Source organism: Mastomys coucha, unplaced genomic scaffold, assembly GCF_008632895.1.
Source record: "Mastomys coucha isolate ucsf_1 unplaced genomic scaffold, UCSF_Mcou_1 pScaffold18, whole genome shotgun sequence".
Classification (NCBI taxonomy): Eukaryota; Metazoa; Chordata; class Mammalia; order Rodentia; family Muridae; genus Mastomys; species Mastomys coucha.
Genome location: NW_022196900.1, coordinates 19,408,120 through 19,430,301, shown reverse-complemented (window position 1 = coordinate 19,430,301; position 22,182 = coordinate 19,408,120). Strand labels below are relative to the sequence as shown.

Genomic DNA, 22,182 nt, shown 5'->3' with positions numbered 1-22,182 from the left:
TCTCTGGAAGAGCATCCGGTGCATTTAAACACTGAGTCATCTCTCCAGCCACCTCAACTTTTTAAAAAGAATATTTAGGAATAGTCCTAACCATGGAAGTAAAGAATCTCTAGCATGAAAACTTCAAAGCTCAAAGAACAAGAGAAAGATCCTGAGAATGGGAAGACGCCTCGTTTTCATTGGTTGGTAGAATTAGTATTGTGAAGATGAGAGTTTTGCAAAAGCTATTTATAGATTCAATGACATCCCAATCAAAATCTCCACCTAATTTTTCAAAGAAATAGAAAACCATATCCTAAAATTCACACGGAACCCTAGAAGACCCTGATGGCCACACCAATCCTAATGAGCAAATGCTAGAAGGATTTCTATTCTAGATCTTAAGTTACGTTACAGAGACATAGCAATAAGAACAATATGCTACTGCCACAAAAACGGACATGTGGACCAACTAAACAAAATCAAAGACCTAAACATAAGTACATGCAACTTCAGCTATTTAGTATCTGACGAAGATGCCAAGAACATAAGCTAGAGGAAAAAAGTACCTTCAATAAATGGTGCTGGGAAAACTGGATGTCCACACACAGAAGCGTGAAATTAGACCCAGGTCTTTCACCTTGCACAGAGACTAACTCCGAAGGAATCACAGGCCTAACCCCGAAACACTGAAGAAAAGACATATTTTTTAGAAGATGTTCACTACACACCAGGAGCTACCTTTAATCCCTTAAAATATGTTTCTCTTTTAATCCAACAATGATTTCCATGAACAATCACTATTAACCTTAAGTGTGTACTTTCCAGACAAATATTAAATGATTGAAAAATGTTCATTCTCAGCACAATGGGCACCTAGTTCACACAAGTTCTGCTTGCATCTTTTTAGGGAGCCGTGGCACATTTGTAGAGCTGGGGCTTTGCACAGTTTTGTTTGTTTTTATGTTGAGTTCTTCTCATGTCTTCACAGTCTTCATGCAGCAGACCAAGAAGGAGCCTTGGGAAGCAGCAATTCAAAGCTTAACAGGGTTCCAAGACAGTCAGTGTGGTAACGCTGTTTCTGGGAGCTGATGAGACAGGACCAGGACGGTACTCCACCAGGGCAGACCTCATTTCTACTACCCATTCCCAAGAACTCCACCGAGCTGTTTCTTCTTCCTCTGTGAGCCATCTTGCCTCACCTAGATAACTCCCCTTGGCTTCCTATCCTCTACGCTGAACCCTCATGGCTTCTCTTTCCCAGCCTCTTCTATTTTGTTACCTTGAGAGCCGTGAATTTTAAATGTGATGCTGTTTTTTGGATTTCCAGCTGGGGCTTCTGCAAATGCAGAACTCTGGCCTTTATTCCAGACTTAAAGGCAGCTGACTAAAGATGAGGCTGTAGGGATCTACATCTTAAGCCAGGAGCTCAGTAACTGCTTTTGCACAGTCAAATTTGATAACCAATAGAGAACAATTAGAGTATTGTGCCTTCCAGGAAACCTAAATATTTTATGAAAATGGTCACTTTATACCAGAGACTGTTAATTAAAAGAAGAAAAACATCTCCTATAGTAGTGACCCTGGCTCAGATTTTATATTAAAATCCTGGAGGTGGGATTTAAATTAAAACCCCTGCCTGAGCCACACTTGAAGCCAACTAAGTCAGTTTCCAGAGGTCAGACATTTAAAGCAATGACATAGCATTTCTTTAAAATGGCTGTTTCTGGATGATTTCCACCTATACTTATAAACTACAGTTCTGCAGAATGGAGAGGAACAGGCACAGAACACAAGAGCAAGCGTTCTGGAATGCAACCCACAGGAATCACCTGATCTTACTAGAACCCGGGTGAATGAACCTGGGAGTTGAATGGTGTACAAAATTTGTGTTTTGTGTTTCTGTTTCTTGTTTTGTTTTGCTTTGTTTTTGTCTTTGTTTTGATTTGATTTTACCCAGGGTCTCACTAAATAACCCAGGCTGATCTTGAATTTGAGTTCCTCTTGAGAGCATAGGCATGCGCCACGATACTCTATGGGAATTTTTATTTGTAAACAAGTAGCCAGGTTCCTAGACCATACTCCAATAAGTATCAAGGCATGCGATTCCTCATTCCCAAATTTTGCTACCTTCCAGAAACAACAGAGGGACTTTCCAGTAGCTTAGGGTACACTCTAAGACCAGTTAAATAAGGATCTCTTTGAGTGGAATTAGACATCTGTAGGATTTTTGTTTTTAAACTTTCCAGGTAAGTGCAATACACAGCACAGGCTGTGAACTGGTGCAGAAGAGAATCAATGAATCAATAGTAAATCTTAAAAGACACAAACAGATTGAACCTCGAGGAGCAGTGGAGATTGAGCTCTTGATTGATGATGACAAACTGATGTCATCACCGAATTTAAAAAAAATTGTTTTACTTGACTAATGGGGAATTATATTTCCCCTTAAGCCTCACACATACCTAACAATACACACACACACACACACACACACACACAGTTATTTTCATCATATCTGGGGTGAGCTTCATGGCTGGTTTCCTGTCATATTCCATTTTTTTTTGCTCACACATGGCCTATGCTGATTTTAAGATGGGAAACCTAGAGAACTGAACACATGAATTCTGTTTAGAACAAACAACTTGGTGCTCATGGAAACAAGCTAGCAATACTGTCTAAGAAAGCTTTCTGGAATGGTCCTCTCTGCTTACAATTGTTCTAAGTTATCAGCTCTGGGAGCATCCAAAGAGGCTGGATGCTCATGAGGGTGACGACATGACAGGGCTGTTAGACAGGGGTTTCAGGATTCCACTTCTTGCTTGACTCCTTGGGGACATCTGTCCTACCTCCTCTTCCCATGATCTAAGAGAGGATAGTGCTTTTCAATAGGAAGGCCTAAAAATAAACTCATATCAGCACTATGTCATCTGGCCTCCACATTTTCCCAGTGTGTGAAGGGTGTTGCCTAACATGTTAGTCAGCTTTACTTTGCTATGACAACATGTTTGAGAGGATCAGATCCGAGTGTTTTAGTTAGGGTTTTCATTGCTGTGAAGAGACACCATGACCAAGGCAAATCTTATAAAGGCAAACATTTAATTGGGGCTGGCTCACAGTTTCAGAGTTTCAGTCCATTATTATCAGGGTGGGAAGCACGGCAGCATCCAGGCAGACATGGTGCTGGAGGAGTTGAGAGTTCTACATCTTGAACTGCAGGCAGAAGGGGACTGGATTCCATGATGGGTGGAGCTTGAGCGTAGAAGACCTCAAAGCCTGACCCGACAGTGACACACTTCCTCCAACAAGGCCACACCCACTCCAACAAGCCCATAATTCCGAATAGTGCCACTCTCCATGGCCAAGCATTCAAACACATGAGTCTACAGGGGTCAAAAGTATTCAAACCAACACATCAAAGAAAGAAATTTTATTTTGGCTCTTAGTTTTAAAGGTTTCAGACCACAGTCAGCTGTCTCTGTTGATGAGGCTAAGTGTCATGGCAGAAGGATGCTGAAGGAAGTTGCAGAGAGAATGGGGCCAAAACAAGATCACATCACTAATTATATCCCACTTCCTAAATTACTATCACTCCCAATAGACTACCAAGTTATAAAATTGAAGCTTTTATAACCATTGACTTCTCCAAAGTCCCATGTCTGAGTCTTGCTGCATTAAGATCCAAGGCCTTTACACATAAGCCTTTAGGGACATGTTAGATTCCAAGTATTTCACCTTAGTTTTTTAACTGAACCTATTGTTTTTCTTGTAATGTTATTCCAGGACATGATGAAATCAGACAGTTCTTATTTGGTGGTTTTGTTTGTTTGTTTTATTTTGCATGTGTGTGTGTCCTATAGGATATAGCACACATACTTCCTCACTTCCTTGCCTTTCTAAGTCTTCTGGGTTCTGTCTTGAGGTAGGTCTTGGCCTTATGGACATGATCTCTTCTTCTCAGAAACAGACTGATGAAGATCATCTGCTCCCAGGAGAGTCCTCTGGGAGAAAGAAGATGGACATAAGGCTGCACATGAACTCCTCACTGAGGATATCATTCTGGAAACCTATAAGCAGAGGAAGCACTTATCAATTCAAATAGCTAGACTTGGATAACCTCTGAGAATCTTATTGCTTCTTCTAAGACAGCTGGGGGCAAGGGTGCTTGGCCCTGTGTCCTGTGGTTAGATGTCCATTTCTACTTTCAGTCGGGTTATTCCCAGCCATGCTGAGACACAGCCTTTCTGACATGCATGGGACAGAACCCTATCTGCAAAGCCTCTCCTGGCTCCTTCTGGGTTCACTGTCCTTTTCTCCATTCCTAGTTCTCCTAAAACTTTTCTTGGTTTCCTATTCTCTTGAGCTCAGAATCCCCTCTCTATTTGAAAGAAGTCAGAGGAGAGCTCTGGAGATATTCCACACTTGAACATGAGTTAGCATGTTTGGAACATGTGTGAGTCAGATCTACATCATTGTGACACAGTAGCTGCTGTAATCAACTTATTACAAACAAAGGATTTAGTTTGTTTCAGATGTGTTAGCCCATGGTCACTTAGCCCAGGTGGCTTTGGGACTGTGGCACCATGGTACACCATGACAGGGACTCATGCAAAAGGATGACGGGAAGAAAGCAAAGATAAGGTACAGGAAATGGCTAGAGTCTCAATATACTCTTTATGAACATGCCTTAACTAAGGAGTTTTCTTCCATAAGGCTCTCTTTCCCTCTCTCCCTCTCTCCTTCTCTCCCTCTCTCCCTCTCTCCCTCTCTCCCTCTCTCCCTCTCTCCCTCTCTCCCTCTCTCCCTCTCTCCCTCTCTCCCTCTCTCCCTCCTTCCATTCTGAAGGTTTCACCAGCCGCTGATAAGACCACAGGCTTGGGCAAGTGTTTAACACATAGGCTTCCACGGGACATTACACATCCAAACAAGAGCACTGACTACTGAAGATTCAGGGAGAGGTAATACTGGGGACAGAGGCTTTAACTGAAACGAATCCATTTTCTACTTCTATAACAGAATACTAATTTATGAAAAAATTATTTCTGACAGTTCTAGTGGCTAGAAAGGTCTGCTCCTTTAATCTCAGCATAGTGGAGACAGAAGCAGGTTAATTCTGGGTTCAGGGCTAACTGGAAAGCTAGTTCTAGGCTAGCCAAGACTACATAGTGATATCCTATGTCAAAAATAAATAAATAAATAAATAAATAAATAAATAAATAAATAAATAATAGGCTAGGAAGCACAAGAATATGGTGTCAGCATTTGGTGAGGGATTCCCTTTCTGGCTAAATCATAACAGTGGAAATACACAGGCAAATTATACAGGCATGAGTTTTATGGAGGTCTACATGAGAATGGCATTCATAGGCTCTTATATTTGAATGCTTGGTTCCAGGTTAGTGGAACTATTTGGGAAGAATTAGAAGGTGTGGCCTTGTTGGAGGAGGTGTATTACTGGAGATGGGCTTTCAGGGTTCAAAAGCCCACACCATTGTCAGTTTGCTTTCTCTTCCTCTGCCTCCTACTTTGAGATAACGGTGTAAGCTCTCAGCTACCTTACCAGTGTTATGCCTGAGTCCCTACTGCTGTGCTCCCTACCATGGTGGTCGTGGACTCTAACCCTTTGGAGTTTTGAACCCCCAAATAAACTCTTTTTAAAAATGTTTCCTTGGTCATAGTATTTAATAACAGCAATTGAAAAAGTAATCCAGATATACACATAGAGTGGGGGAGAAGAGGGAGGAAAGGAGCTGAGAACTCACTTTCAATAAAATCAATCTTATGATAACTAACCAAGAAATACAAAAATAACATTAAAATTAATCCATTCTATTAGTTATTAAGTAAATAATAATCAAGCTACAAACTGTAGAGCCTGAGAGGTTAGGTATATAAGAAGGCATTGGGCGGGGGGGGGGGGGGGGGGGGGGACGTGGATCTCCCTGGGAGGGAGCAAGAGAATAGATTTAATGGGTGGAATGGGGACAAGGGGATGGAAATGAGGGATCAAGATGAGGAAGAAAATGCCTGGAGAGACATCTAGAATTGGGAAGAACTTGAGGGGTAGTATGGAAACCTAGTGCAGTGGAAACTTCCTAAAATATATTAAGACAATCCTAATGAAGTCTCAGAATAATGGGGAGACGGAATCCCAGCTGGGCATCTCTTATTACCAAATGAAGCTTCCCGTAACAGTACTGTGTTAAATCCAGTTGAGTCACTGGGCAAAGGGGTTTAATAAAAACCCCCAAACAACCCAGGGTGTCACCAAGACAATAGATTGCTCTCCACAACCTGACAGCAAGGCCCCATTCCTAATGACAACACCCACAGAACTCATTGAACATGAAACGATTAAGCTGGTGCCTACATAGAACCTACACTCCTATGTTGTAGTGTCTTTGGTACAGGAAGGTAATCTGAATGCTATCAAAAGAGAAACATAAACACCAGACTAGCCACAAACCTTTTGATCCACAATGGTGTCCTGCTTGCAAACTATGCTAGGCCGACAGTGGCACAAAGCTTATGGGAGTAACGAACCACTGTCAGATTTGATTCAAGGCCCACTCCATGGGATGGAAGCCATACCTGACATTGCCTGGGTAGCCAAGAGGCAGAGAATAGACACCCTAGAGACCTAGGGTGAAACCAAATACTGCTTGCCTTAACAACAAGTGGTGATAAAATGACTGACTCCCCGTGATATTCTGCTGCACTCAAAAATCAGTGGGAGGGCAGAATCCTCCAGAATGAGAACAATGTGCCTGTTCTTTGGATGTCCACAGGCCATGGATGTATTCAGTTCTGGCACAGAAGCCTCTCACACTTATTTTGGAGACTGATGCTAAAGTGGGAGGTGTATGAGTTCTTCCACAACAGCACATCAAATGACAGTTATACTTTTTTTTATTTTGTCGTTGAGAATCAGTCTCAGGAAACTCACAGAGCATAGAACCTTAGGGTGCTTTGTAACTCTATCTACTGACAAAAGCTTTTTTTCCTCCTCTGTAACCACAAAGATTTTGTTAAGTGTCTATTACGTGGGAGCCTCTTCCTAGGTTAAGATGAAGGTCAAAGCAAGTTCTTGACTTCAAATACAGAAAATCTCTACAGAGAGAGAAGGTGCCCCGTATGTGAGAGGAGGGCAGTGTGGTGAATGGGAGTGGCGGGGGGGGGGGGTCTCTCCTGTGGGTCAGACTGTCAGAGAGAGCTTCAGAGAGGGATTCAAGAGAAAGCTTGGGGATTTTGTGGTCAGAGCATCCCACAGGGGTGTGTGTATGTATATGGGCACATGTAAAGAATACATTTATCTTGTAGATCTTGGGATCTAGCAGGATTAAATAACAGCTGTCACTAAGGTTTAATTTAAGAACTTAATTTACAGGCATAAAAGACATCCATATTTTCAGGTTTTTTTTCTTGAGTCTGATTCAGGAATTGATTAGGAATTTGTTTATTTCACTTAAGTTGTCAAAGTTACAGATGAAGTTTCTAATTAATATCGTATTTTTAACATTATTAGAATTTATGCTGCCTCTTTAGTTCTTCTGATGTTAGTAACTCTAAAAGATTTTAGAATTTTAAAAATATTTGTGTGTGTGTGTGTGTGTGTTTGGGCATATCTGCCTACCATGGTGTATGTGCGGAGGTCAGTCCGCTTGTGGGAGTCAGTTCTCTCTCTCTCTCCCTCTGGGACCCTTCTCCCTTTCTCTCCATTTCCATCCTCTCTTCTCCCCTCCCAATACTTGCTGAAATATATCCAAGACTAGAACTCAAGGCTTAGTGCTCTCTCTGTGGAATTTGATCGTTCCTATTTCTTGCAGTCAGCCCAGGATCCATGTTTTGGACTTTCTCTTACCTGTTTTTAAAAAAATATAGATGTCAGAATTTCTTTGCAAACCATTTGGTTTTTGTTTTTTAATTTTACAGCTGACTTCCTTTCTCTGGGACTCACAAACCACATAATGAAAGATAAAATAATGTGTTTGTTTTATTCCTTTTCTTGGTGAAAGGTCTTGGCTTGTGGGATAAGTTAGCTTTACTTGGCAATTTGAGGAAATCGGGAATTGATGAGTGGCTTTAATATCTTTATCATTTTAATCTATGCACGCAGAATTAAAGATAGCCATAAGTCATGGACTACAGTCAAGAGAGTTACAATATATGTTTGTTTGTTTTTCCTGGGGAAAAACAACAACCAAGGGGAAAACTGATTAGAAGACTGTACTGTGGGTAAAACAAGAGCTTTGGAAACCTCAGAGATCTGAGGTAAATCTCGCCCAAGTGACTTAGTCACTTGACCCTTTTAATCTCCATTATAAAATGGAGATAATCCTGAGCTCTTGGCTGGGTTGTTTTACAGATTAAATGCAACGATGTAAGGGAGGTTTCTCAGAAGCAACAGTCGCTATTTTTTATTCCTTACAGGCCTGTGGTGGGTACCACCAGTGTGCTAAGAGAATGCACTAACAGGCTTTTAGTCTGATCCTTGGCCCTCCCTCAGCTCCTCACTCCTTAAAGCAGGAGAACTGGCGTGGAAGTCTCAGAAGGAACTGGCAGGCTAGAGTTTACTTCCTTTGGGCTGGAAGCCACTGCAGCTTGGTCTCTGAGTGTGCTCAGTGGTCAGGGGACTGATGCTGTGGTCAGGCCATCTGAGACACTCTTTAGCTCTGAACATCAAAGTTTCCATTTTCTGTGTCTCTGAGATGAAAATGATGATAATTTTGTGTATTTACAAATTAAGTAAAAATGAAACAAGTTACCACAGCGGCTTCATACTGGTCAAATGGGGAGGGGCCTGGAGCAAATGGAGGGTGAGCAGACTTTCTGGATCCTTCTTGGGCTCTGCTTTAACTCCTAACACACAGGGTATCTATTAACGTCTGTCTTAGTTAGGGCTTGTTGCTGTGAAGAGACACCATGATCAAGGCAGTTCTTATAAAGGACATTTAATTGGGGCTGGACTAAAGTTTCAGAGGTTCAGTCCATCATAATCAAGGTGGGAAGCATGGCAGCATCCAGGCAGGCGTGGTGCTACAGAAGGAGCTGAGAGTTCTGCATCTCTTCCGAAGGGAACCAGATGACTGTCTCCCATACGGCTAGGAGGAGGGTCTCAAAGCACACTTACATATTGACACACTTCCTCCAACAAAGCCACACCTACTCTAACAAGGCCACACCCATTCTAACAAGGCCACACCTCCTAATAGTGCTACTCCCTGAGCCAAGCAGATTCAAACCACCACAGCTTCTCTTGCATCTTTTTAACCCTATTTTTATTCTCTTTCTCCCATCCCCTTCCTCCCTCTCTTGTTTTATTTGAGACATGTAACCAAGGCTGGACTTGAACTAAGTTCTTCTCCTTGCCGAATGGTGGGAATATAGAAGATGTGTGCTACCTTGACCAAGTCTTTATTTCTTAATTTTATTTATTTTGTGTGTGAGTGTTGTGTGGTACGTGCAGTGGTATGCACATGGGCATACAGGTTTGCACACTCATGCTGTGCAGAGGTCAGGGGAGGACATCTGGTGCCTTCTGCCTTTTTTCCTGTAAACAAAATCTCTCTTCTTGACTCTGGATCTAGGCTGGTGATCTAGGTCCAGTGATTCTCCTGTATCTCCCTGACCCTAAGCACTGGCGTCACTGGGGTTACAAGTTTTTGTGACCACATTAGCTTGTGTGTGTGTATGTGTGTGTGTGTGTGTGTGTGTGTGCATGTGTGTGTACACTAATGTGTACATCAGACTGTAACAGAGTCTTCAAAATGTGCTACAGTTGCTGGGCAGTGGTGGCACACGTCTTTAATCCCAGCACTTGGGAGGCAGAGGCAGGCAGATTTCTGAGTTCGAGGCCAGCCTGGTCTACAGAGTGAGTTCCAGGACAGTGAGTTCCAGGGCTACACAGAGAAACCCTGCCTCAAAAAAAAAATGTGCTACAGTCATTCCTGCACAGCACACTGTTATTATAGCAAGCCCAGAGTACATTCTACTATCAAATGGGACTCACCCATCAGTTCTCTTTGTGATGGGTCATTAAGGATATCCTTAAAACCAATGGTCTTATCATTACCTGTCAACATAGAGAAAGGTCTGCACTCAGAAGCAATGGAGCACACTGAGCTCAGTGCACCACCCTGGGTTCCATTTGTGACTTCAGTGGAGTGGACAGACCCTGGGGATTCCTTGGTGTTAAACGATAAAAGTTTGTTTTATCTTGGTTGAGCTGAAATTTTTCTTTTCTGATAATTCAAGAAGGTGAGTGGGCAGTTCATTTTTCACAGAAGAAAATCCTTCCTGAAGAAGATCATGACTCTGCAAAGGTCCAATTCTGAGAGCATTGTGACTGGATGAGACCCAGTGGCTTCTGGCCTTTATCTGGGGCTTGATCTCCATACTTAGCTTTTTTGTGTTATATGGATGCTGGTAATTGGAAGTCAAGTCCAGGGGTCCCTAATTCTTTGTATTTTTTGCAAGGTTCTTTTTTTTTTTCAGGTTCTTGGGTTCTATTTACTCCAAGGTACTCTTTACATAAAGTTGCATCTTTCCAATAGTTCAAAGACCACAGCTCTGGTTCTAAAGCACTCCCAGTCAGTTTGCTATGATGTCCTGCTGCAGGTAGGCATGCTCTTAGGAACAACATCTGGAGACCATCAAGAAAGTGAAGCTGGATGGAGCCTACTACCTCTCCCTTCACCTAAGTTTTCCATGCTAATCTGTCCAGTAATAAGGGCCCCGTCCTGAGCCACCTGCCTGTTACAGTATACTTACAAAGCCAGGCAACTGTTAGCAATCTGGATGGGAAGGTTTTTCTCAGAACTTTAGAATTTCAGGAAAACCCATCTCACTTCTGGTCCTCAGGACTTTTTGAGACCAGGTTTCTTCACTTTGAGCTGAAAGTAATGGCATTCATCAATTCTTTGAACATCAAGACCCATGCCTAGAGAACACAGGGATGTAGGAATTTACAACTGTGTGAAGTTGGGCTACATTTATTACCACAGACTGAGTGACTATCAAGGGCCCACACCTCACATCCTCCTAGAGTGTTAGGCAGATTCCCAACATGCAGACAAGGAAGGACGCAAAGAAGGTACTCAGACCACGTGGAAAATGTTAGCATTTAATTAACCTCTGGAGTGGCTTTAAGCCACTAGAACACAGGCACCTCCAACATCCTTAATCTTCTCTTCAGCTCTTCTGCTGAAGAATTTGGCCTTCACAATAACAGGTTGCTTAGGGAGCTTTCCCTTGCCCAGAACTTGGTAGTAGCCCGATAGAACAACATCAGTGATGGGAGCAGTCTTTTTTTTTTTTTTTTTTTTTTTTTTTTTTTGTTTTTTTGTTGCAGTGACCTGTATCTGCTCGCTGACCAATGTCCACAGTTTATCCAGGTTGATAGTTGGGCAGAAGCTCTGGTTCTTCTTCAAGCGGTAATGCCTCATACCGGCTTTCCCAAAGTAACCTGGATGATATTTGTCACGGTTGATGCTGTGGTGATGTTTGCCTCCTGCGTTTCTGCGGCCTTCTGGGTGCTTGCTGTGCTTACGGACACCGTGGCTGTGGCTCACGTGGCCCCGGAGTTCCTGGTCTTCCTCAGTCTGGATGGCATGGTGGTTGCAGAAAGGAAAGAGCTCCAAGGTTCTTAAGAACTAGTAGTAGACTCTCTCTCTCTCTCTCTCTCTCTGCCATCCTGTCTCTCCATCTTCTTCTCTCTCTTTCCATCTTTGTCACTTTCTGTCTTTCTCTCTTCATTTTGTTTCTCTATTGCTCTCTCTGTGTCACATGGCCCTCTTTCTCTTTCCTTCTTTTTAACCTTCTCCTTAACCTGCCTTCCCTCTCTTGTTCTCTGGAAATTGAACTACAGGGAAACCATTGAAGTTTTAATAGGTCAGTGCAGTAGATGTTGCTATTCAAGGCAGACTGTCTCGGGCCATTGGCCAAAGACTCACCCACAAGAAGGAAAGAAAGGTTACTAAGTAAGGACACGCAGCCTGCAGTGGAGGCAGAAGGGGCTTTTGGAAAGGACATTCAGTATGGTGGGGGACAACTGTTTGGAGAGATGGTGAAGGTGACAAGAGGTTCTAGGTCTGATGATGGAGAAGTATAGGAGATTGAGGGAGTCAAATAATAAAATTCTGCTAGTGACAGTCTCACAGAGGACAAACAGGAAACAGAAAGTTCACAAAGGGTTTACCACCCAGAGGTCTCAGAGGTACACTGCCCTAGGCAGTTCTTCACTGTCAGGGAGTGTATTATATATACACCTCAGTTAATCCTGAAAGCAACACTATTGTGAAGTACTGTGTTAAATCACCTTTATAGTAATTGAAATGAATTAAACCACAAATTGATGATTTTGTCATAGTAATTGAATAATAGTAGACTCCATTTTGAATCAATAGAATAGTATAACTTTTCCAAGCTCACTTAAAAGTTATTGTTAGAAAGTACTCTTCTTATTTCATTCATTTTGCCATAGATAATTTGCCTTTGGAATGAATCTGTAAAAGAAATCAACTGATGATAACACGTTCACAAGAAAATTATGTCTTTGCTAGGCAACAGTGAAACTAAGTATACAGTTGGTAAAGAAAGATAGGAAGTGAATTTAGCCTGAGCACAATTATTGGGAAGCTAGAATCCTATGCACTGTAAGTGCCAATCTTGATACAAACTAAATTATTAAATGTTCAAATGAAGATTACATACATAAACCAATCTCCCTTTTCTATAGAATTCACTCCTTCCCTGCCATGAGAATATTCACTACTTGTCTTTGTTAGGGTTTCTATTGATGTGATAAAACACTATGACCAAAAGCAACTAGAATCCATCATCTAAGGACATTAGTGTGGGAACTCAAAGCAGACACCAAGGAGGAACACCACTTCCTGGCTTTCTCCTCATGATTTGCTCAGTCTGCTTTCTTATACCACCCAGGACCTTGCCCAGGAGTGGCCCCACCCACAGTGGCCAGGGACCCACAGTTACCAGGGACCCATGTCAACCCTCAATCAAGAGAATGCTCCACAGGCTTGCCTATGGGCCAATCCTTTGGGAGACATTTTCTCACATAAGATTCTTTCTTCCAGATGATTCTAGCTTGTGTCAAGTTGACATAAAAGCTAGCTAGCACAAATCTTATCTAGATTCGTAGAAATCTGGGCAAACAACATTCCCCTAGACCTTTTCAGGAAACCATATGGTTCAAAGAGCTTTGGGCATATGTCTTTGCCGAACCTTAGCTACTGCTACTGATCACACATGGCAGCCTTCATAAGTCTCCACTGGAATTAAGGCAGGCCTTACGGCACTTACCAATCTAAAGACTCTATCCAGATATTTGGCCTGCTTTGGTATCAGCTCTCTTACCTTAGTAAATCCTGTGTGAGCGTTGTCCCAAGGCACTGAACTTCACTATCTCCACATGCTCTAGGAAATTGGGATGGGGGAGATTCCACCATCCCTGTAGGCTTCTTTTTTTAACTGTATCCTTCTAGAAATGATGCTTAGCCTAGCAAAGTGACTTCAGACTTGGCTGGAGGCCAGCAGAATATCCACCCAACATTATCGTTCAGTTCTCTAAGCCACCGCTTTGTAATCACCCTCTCAGAAGAGGTCACACAGGACCACCAGCAGCCCCACAGGACAGGCATTGCTCTGCTGACCTCATGATTGTTGGCTCCTTTATAGATTCCATGGGCAGTGTGTTATCTGGGTTCCTGCCCCTACAACTAAGATCAAGAATTTGCCTTTGCTTGGCCCAGTCTTCCCAGTGCTACTCTAATTCAATTAGATATTTAGTTTTCCCACATGTTCACCAAAATGGTGCAGACAAAAGGTAACTCACTGCTCTTTCAAAGGTTCTCCTTGGAGACAAGTTTGCACAGCTACACTGTTGATTTCAGGATGGGCAAAACTTTTCTCAGTTGCCCCTCTCTACCAGCTATTCCCACGTAGTTGCCCTGTTATGGATAGTGTGGGTCCTTCTCTGAAGCTCTTCCCATTTCTTTCTTAGACAACACTATTAATTATTGTAGTATCCCACCCTAGGTTAGAGTGGAGTATGCAGATTGATAGTCTGTTCCGATTTAGATATGATTAAAGTCACATTCTTTTTCTTTTATTTGAAAAAGTTAATGAAAACATAATTATAGCATTTCCTTCTCTTTCTCTCTCCTATCCCTTCCATACCCACCCTTGCTCTCTCCCAAATTTTACAGCCTCCTCTTCTTTAATCATTGTTGTTACACACACACACACACACACACACACACACACACACACACACACACACGCACTCACACACATAAATAAATATGTAAGTATAACCTGCCGAGTCTCTTCAGTGTTGCTTGCTAACCACTTGGGCTGGCCACTTGGTATTAGATAGCTAATCAGGGGCATTTCCCTGAAGAAGACTCACTTTTCCTCTCTCAGCAGCTGGTCATTTTTTTGGATTATGGGTGGGGCCCTACAAGATTTCTCCCATCTGTGTTAGGAGTCTGCTAATTAATGTTACAATCCTTCAGGCCTTGCTGAATGTGTATGGGTGCAGCTTTCCCTATCATAGCTAGAAGGCACTATTTCACAGCAGACTCAGTCTTCCTCTGACCCTTATAATCTTTCTACCCGCTTGTCTGCAGTGTTCCTTGAGCCTTAGGTGCAGGCCGGCCTTGTGTTGTGGATATATCTGTTGGGGCTGGGCAACCCATAGTAGGTTGTTCTCTGCATTTTGATTAGCTGTAGCTTTCGGCAGTGGCTGTAAAAAGAAGCTTCATTGATGAGGGGTGAGAGTACACTTACCCGTGAGTAGAAGAGCAAGGATGTCCAGTGAATTCCAAAGCACTCTTGAATAATCTCTAAATTGATAACCTCAATTCATCCAAAGCCAAGGAAAAGCCTCAGGTGTAGTGGCTTTCCCAGAGCCTTCCATGGCACATCCAGACTTCCCACCTAGAGCAAAGGCCTTTATTATTTTCCTGTTGTCGGGCTGGAAAGGAATTAAGAGTCAGGTTGATTGATTTACAACAGGGAACTTGGTGAAGAGGCTTATTCAGGATGGGGTTCACGCTCAGGGTGCTAGGTGGGTTTCCTCCCTTTGTTTCAGTAAATGGATGTAGTTCCAAGGCTGAAGGGCTTAAGTCACCTGCAAGTTTTAATTAAGACTGAGGGCAAGTCAGTGGGAAGGCGCTGTTCAGTTAGCACACATAAAACACCAAAGAAAATGAAAACTGAAACAAAATTCTGTGGCAATCTAGCACTGGTGCTGAGGCAGAGCTAGACTCCCTCAGGGCCCAGTCCCTGTGGAGCTCTCCGCAAAAAGAGGAAGTAGGTTAAAAGAAAAAAACAAACTGCTGAGGACAGAGGAAGGAGACAGGTTCACACGTTTTCCTTTCCCCTCCTCTTTCTTCATCTAAGGGTAGGAGGAAATAATGTTAGCTTTTTAAAAAGTCTCTAAATTCTATTTCTTTAGTGCGATAGAGATGGAATCCTTAAACAAAACCAAAAACAACTGAAAATAACCTCAATTTATTTGGAGATGGGAGATCTTCCCTTTGTGAGATTTCTAGACATAGTTCTAAGATCTCTTTTCTATCTTGACCAAGTATGAAAAAAAATACTTTCTCCTGTTTATGTTTGCACCTGCCAATTCTTTTAAACCAAATTCTAGTGGCTGATAAACCCGTGCAAACACAAACACAAAGACAGCATAACAGTAAAGCTGAGGGCGAATCTGAGAAAGCTACCTGTTGTATGCATTGATTGGATCTGGGGGAAATAGGAGCGCGAACGGGTGGAAGAACGAATGTCATGTACAAGAACAGAGCTAACAGGGAAGAGAGGTCACAAGCTCAGAGATTTGTCACCTAAGGAAAGAGGAATCATCTTCCTTGTCATCTGTGGCTTTGGCTTTCCTTCCCTGTTACTTCTCATGAAAGGATGCCAAGGGAAGGGGCACTCTTCCTGATGAGAGCTTTGTCAGGTCACCTCTTCCAGCAGTTGTGTGTGTGTGCGAGGTTCTCTGTGCATATACATGTGTGTCTCTGTGCATGTCTCCCTGTGTGTGTCTGTATATCTTTCTGTCTCTGTCCCTGTCTCTCTCTCTCTTTGTGTGTGTGTGTGTGTGTGTTGGTAGCAAATATTTCTGTTGGGAAAACACCATGTTATACCGAGTACTAGGGTGGAGAAGAGAGAGAGACAGGGATGTGGTTTCTAAGGTCTAATGGCCTTGCCATTCCTGTAAAAGCCACTCTCATCATACAGTTTTAGACATTGCATTTTTTTGAGAGATGTTGCCTTTCTAGATTCAGAAATGTCGATGATAAACTGTTACTGAAAACTGTCTATTCTTCTTAGTAAGTAAGGTGTGTGTGTATGTGTGTATGTGTGCATGTGTGTGTGTATGTGCATGTATATATGAGTGTGTGTTTTCACAGTTGTCCACTGGCACTGAGCACTGGAGGAAGGACATAGTATCAGAAAATGCAGTATTTCCCAAACACTGGAATAATCTTTTTTTTTTTTTTAAATTTTATTTATTTATTTTTACGAAGAGCATCCCTAGATACTCATGGAGCTATCTCAACCCGAATAACCTAGGCATTGGAGATACTCCTATGCCAGACAGCTTCTTCCTACTGCTTTTGGTGTGAGACATTTCTTTTTTCCCTTTTTAAATTTTTATTTGAGAAAAACTTTCTAGTAAAGATACCAGTTTGTCATCAGGCAGGCACAGGCGTTAGCCCATTCTAACTGGAGCACACTGGGAATCAATCGTGCTCACTTACACCTCAGTGACATCTAGAACATATAGGTTACATGATAAAAGGACTCACCAGTTATTTGATATTGAAATTAAAAGAATCAAAGTAATTCACATTATCAGTGTCCTGTTATACAATTGTGGACATCTCTGAAAATGAATCAGAATTATAGAAATGGCCTTCTTTTTATTAAATAGAACAATGACTCAATATTTTTCCCTCACCCTCTTCTTTCTTCTCTTAATAGTAATTTTAACCAACTCTACAGGAAATGTTTGTAAGGCTGGAGCTGTCCAGTATTATCATAACTATTTTTTTTTTGGAATAGCTTCATATCTGAGTCATAGCAGAGGACTAGACCTGATGCCTGCTGCAGAAGGTGAAACTTCTAGACCCTTCCTTGTTTTCTCTTAGAGCTAAAAGCTAGATGTAAAATTTAGGCTCAGTAACCAGAAATACCTCTCCCATCCTTTGAATTTTGAGCTGGCAACTCCAGCAGGCAGGACCAGAAGAGAACTCCTTCTGGCAGGTGAGATGGATAAAGACAGAAATCTTCCATACCCGTGTTCAGGAGTGGCTGAGCTAGCTTCGTCCATACCCGTGTTCAGGAGTGGCTGAGCTAGCTTCGTCCATACCCGTGTTCAGGAGTGGCTGAGCTAGCTTCGTCCATACCCGTGTTCAGGAGTGGCTGAGCTAGCTTCGTCCATACCCGTGTTCAGGAGTGGCTGAGCTAGCTTGGTGTCCACTGGTGCTAGTGTTGAGGGTGGCAGCTGCAACTTAGTGTCTTGATGACTAGAGTGGCTGGCAGAATTATCATGTACCGTCTGGGTGTAAACTACTTACTTACTCAACGAAGAGCAGCTGAACAGCTAGGATGGCAACATTTGATAGAGTCCCAACATCGGCTGAGAAGAACTAACCAGGTTCTTTTCAGAGAGGAAATACTGTGGGTCCTTGCCTCAGGAAGAAAGAAACCAGCAAAACTAAGCTAATATACAGAACTTTGAAATTTGATGATAGATAGAATTTTGCCTTCAGTGGGATTTTGTGGAAATGGCCTGCATTTGGGTCTGAGGTTTCCATCCGTACATTCAGATATTGTCAGGAGGCCAATTACCTCTCTGATGAAAAATGCTTCCGAGCTTTCTGAGGAAATCATCTTTCCTCTTCTTATTAGATGAAAATCCCTTCTCTAGATTCTTACTGGAACCAAATAAGTTTCCAAAGACATACTTTCTTGGCTTGCTGGGATGTGAGTGGATGGAACTGGGGATGGCTCCTCGCCTTGCCTTTGTTTGTGAGCTCAAGAACACTTAAAACAGTGGAACTCCCTCACTGAGCACTGGGGTCACTTGAAAAGAAACAAATAAATAAGTAAATAAGTAGACAAGTAAACAAACAAACAAATAAATACATAAAGTTCAAGTCCTACCTGGGAAAAATTCCAGTGACTATCTCTGTGGTTAGGATTTAGGAATTGGTATTATTTTAAAGTGTCTCAAGGAATTTTAATGTGATTTTGAACAGTAGTTGATGATCTGAACCCAGGGCCTGACACACACTGGGCAAGCACAGAATCCCTCGGTTATACCTTAGCCCTTCTCTTACCTTTCATCTGATCCAAGGCCTCACTAAAATCATCTAGGCTGGCCTTGAACTCACTTTGTAGCCCAGACTAGCTTGAATCTGTGATTTTTCTGTCTCATCCAACCCCTAATCCCTCCTCTGTGTATCTGGAACTACAGATATTTCCAATACTTAAAGACCATCACTTAAAGGAGTTTGACAAAGTATTATTTGACACTGTATTATTATAAGTAAATGATCTATAATTCAAAGTGATAGCTTTATATTACTTAATAAAGAACAAGAGAACATAGTATTACATACTAAGAAAATATGTGTAAACTGGTCTGTTTCAGTCTTGGCAATTGCAAATGTCTTAGTTACTTTTCTATTGCCGTGACAAAACACCATGACCAAGGCAACATAGGAAAGAAAGAGTTTAATTTGAAGCTCACTATTCCAAAGAGTCCACACCATTATGGCAGGGTACATGGTGGCAGGCAGGCAAACATAGTGTGGTGCTGGAGCAAAAGCTGAGAGCTTACATCTGTCCCACAAACAAAAAGCAGAGAGCTAGCTAGGAATGGTGTGGGCTTACTCACCTTCAGTGACACCCCTACTCTAAAGACCATGCCTCCTAATCCTTCCCCAAATAGTCCCACTAACTGGGAACCCAGCACTCAACTATTTGAACCTATGGGGACTGATCACATTCCAACCACTACAGCAAACTAAAATTATAAATGTTCATGAACCACCGGCTTCAGAAGACAGCAACACCATAGACATATGTCAAACAGAAGATAGCTCATACGGTATAGACATACCTTGTATGAATTATATACTATATAAGTTATGTCCAAATGAAAATATATACCGTATCCTATGTAGAATAATTATGGAGAGTGCTATTTGGTTGAACAGCCAGGGAATAACTATGCTTATTCTAACTTTCTCTGAACCGACCTTTAAAGAAAGTTAAAATCTCAAAGTCCTTGCATATAAGACATGGATTAGAACATGGTGCAGAACACGGAAACTGGTGTAGAGAAGAGGACATACCTCACCAAAGTCAAAGATGGGGGTGAGTGTTGGAATACTGGAACAAGATAGCGCTGAGAGGCAGGAAGAAGCGGTAGGAGGAGCGTGGTGAAAGACAAAAGGTCGGAAGTCAGCAGGTTTTGCCATCCTAGACAGTGATCTATCTGATCAATAAACAGGAGACTCGGAGTTTATCATAGAATCTTGATGTTATGGTTAGCAGGGACTTAGAAAGTGGGGGAAAACACCCTAAGAGCTGCATGCCAACCGAGTGTGACCCTTTCCTTGGGGAGGCGCGAGCTTTGAAGCCAGTAAGATGGAAATTCAGACAGGGCTTTGCTGCTTTGTTCTCTGAGTCTGGCCAATGAGCACTGAGTTCCCGTCTGCCTGTGTTTAAGACTCACGGAGACAAAGCCTTCTTTCCCAAGGGTTTCATGTGAACGAAAGCGAAGCTGTGCCTGTAGCGCACAGGGCAGCTAGCCGGTCTGTGGCTGTTGATCATCATCTTAAAATGCTTCATCTGAGCTTTTTAAACAATCCTTACAGGCTTTGTGCAGATATAGTATGGCTTCCAGTTTTGTATATTTATGAGATCTCTGTGTGTCTTAGTTAGGGTTTGTCTTCCTGCACAAACATCATGACCAAGAAGCAAGTTGGGGAGGAAAGGGTTTATTCAGCTTACACTTCCACACTGCTGTTGATCACCAGAGGAAGTCAGGACGGGAACTCAGGCAGGTCAGCAAGCAGGAGCTGATGCAGAGGCCATGGAGGGATCTTACTTACTGGCTTGCTTTCTCTGGCTTGCTCAGCTTGTTCTCTTAAAGAACCCAAGACTTCCAGCCCAGAGATGGTGCCACCCACAATGGGCCCCCCACCTCCTCACCCCCTTGATCACTAATTGAGAAAATGCCTTACAGCTGGATCTCATGGAGGCATTTCCTCACCTGAAGCTCCTTTCTCTGTGATAACTCCAGCTTGTGTCAAGTTGACACACAAAACCAGCCAGTACACTGTGTGTGTCTTTGCATCCATCAGTGTTTCTTGTGTTTTTCCTATGGCTCTTTTTCTCCTGTTTTGTCCTATTATGGTTTATTTGTTTTTGTTTTATCTTACTTTAATTTATTATTATTTAGGTAAATGTTTGAGAGAGAGAGAAACAGAGAGGAAGAGAGAGAGAGAGAGAGAGAGAGAGAGAGAGAGAGAGAGAGAGAGAGAGAGGAAGGGTATGGATTTGGATGGGAGGGGGTAGCAAGGAATTGGGGAAGAGTTGGAGGAAGGGAACCATAATCAGAATATATTGTGTGAAAAAAAATCTATTTCAATAAAAGAAAAAAATTATGTACTATCTCTTTAAAGTGCATTATGGTCCAGAGATTAGGATCTCAGCCCCTTCTCCCTCCCCCTCCCCCTCCCCCTCCCCCTCTCTCTCTGTCCCTCTCTCCAAGGACTCATGCAGCTTAGGCTGGCCTCAGAGTTGCTACACAGTTGAGGATGTCTTTGAATTAGAAGTTTGGTCAGATTTAGTCTATCACTTTTTACAACTGCTCAAATACAAATGGCCTCTAGTAGGCAAACTTGAACACACCCAGAGATTCTAGGCAACTATGCTGTTCCTATGAAGGCAACACTCCATTCTGTCTCCTAGAAGCTAATAGAAAGTATCCATGAGGTGGAGTTAGCAAGGCAGACAGCCTACTGAGTACTGTAGGCATTTGATTTAATCCGATGGTTGAATTACACAAAAAAGATCTGCATAGTACCATGCTGTACATGGTGGCCATGGAACCCATCAGAGCCCTGGGATGACAGAGCTGAGCCCTTGTTTTTTTGTGAATCTAATGATAAAAGGTGCTTTTCACCTTCGAGGTAATATTCCTGTCATTTCGGATAGTGGTGGCCACGCCTTTGATGCCAGCACTCCAGAGACAGAGGCAAAGGCAGGTGGAGCTCTGTGAGTTTGAGGCCAGCCTGGCCTACAGAACGAGTTGCAGGATAGCCAAGATTACACAGAGAAGCCAGGTCTCAAGAAGACAAAACCAAATCAAACGAAATCCTTGACTTTCCTTGAGATGATCAGTTGGACGTTCACAAGGTTGTGATGGGTCCCTGAGCTCGCTGGTGGGAATTCTTAGGGGGACTGAAACCTCAGAGGCTGTTGTCGTGGGGTTGCCTGCTTACTTAAGCACTCTGAGACCCGGGGTTGTCTTAGTCATTCTGGACAGATATAAGAGGACACTGGATCAAACGCCTTTCTTCCTTTTTTCCCCTTCTATGACTCTTACAAGGAAGATTACATGCGTTGTACAAATCAACAGCTACATGGCTTGTGGTTTTTACAAACGTAGCTGGTAGCTCTTTCCAACACGTAAGGTTCACCCTGCTGCTGGGACTACACCCCAGGGACAGAAATGTAGATTTGCTGATGTGAAGGCATGAGACATGGAACCCTTTACTGGGTGGATGACCCGCAATGGGCAGACAGGAAACAGACACGCTCAGTTGTGCTCTCAACTAGCAACTGGGAAGAGTGATGTCACTTTATAGTCCCTATTTCACAACAAGGCTCTAAGCCGAGGTGTCATCCTTTCAGAACTGACCCATGGGCCCAAGCCTGCACAAAGAAAACTAAAAGCATGATGTGGAGAATGAATCCCATTATAAGCCCAGGAGGTGGTGAAAGGGAATTGTTGTGGACGGCTGAGTACCACAGTTCACAAACGGACCCAGACATTCCCCAGCTGCCAGTGTCTTTTGGGGGGGGGCGGGCAAAAGAAAATATTCTAAGACATAAGGTGAACATGTAGTTGGCTTTCCTCGTGTGATACAG

The 22,182-nt window shown here is 42.7% G+C and overlaps 1 protein-coding gene and 1 pseudogene across 2 annotated transcripts in view; one reads left to right on the top strand and one right to left on the bottom strand.

Annotated features, from left to right (window-relative positions):
• The first annotated feature begins 4,531 nt into the window (after nucleotides 1-4,531).
• Lpar1 (lysophosphatidic acid receptor 1) overlaps nucleotides 4,532-22,182 on the top strand; it is a 170,176-nt gene continuing 152,525 nt past the window's right edge. The window contains exon 1 of one of the 2 annotated variants that reach the window (XM_031377501.1): nucleotides 4,532-4,620. The gene's annotated coding sequence lies outside the window, so the exon portion shown is untranslated. The remainder of the gene's footprint in view (nucleotides 4,621-22,182) is intronic. The other variant, XM_031377507.1, reaches the window with a different exon arrangement.
• LOC116096075 lies at nucleotides 11,124-11,590 on the bottom strand (annotated as a pseudogene).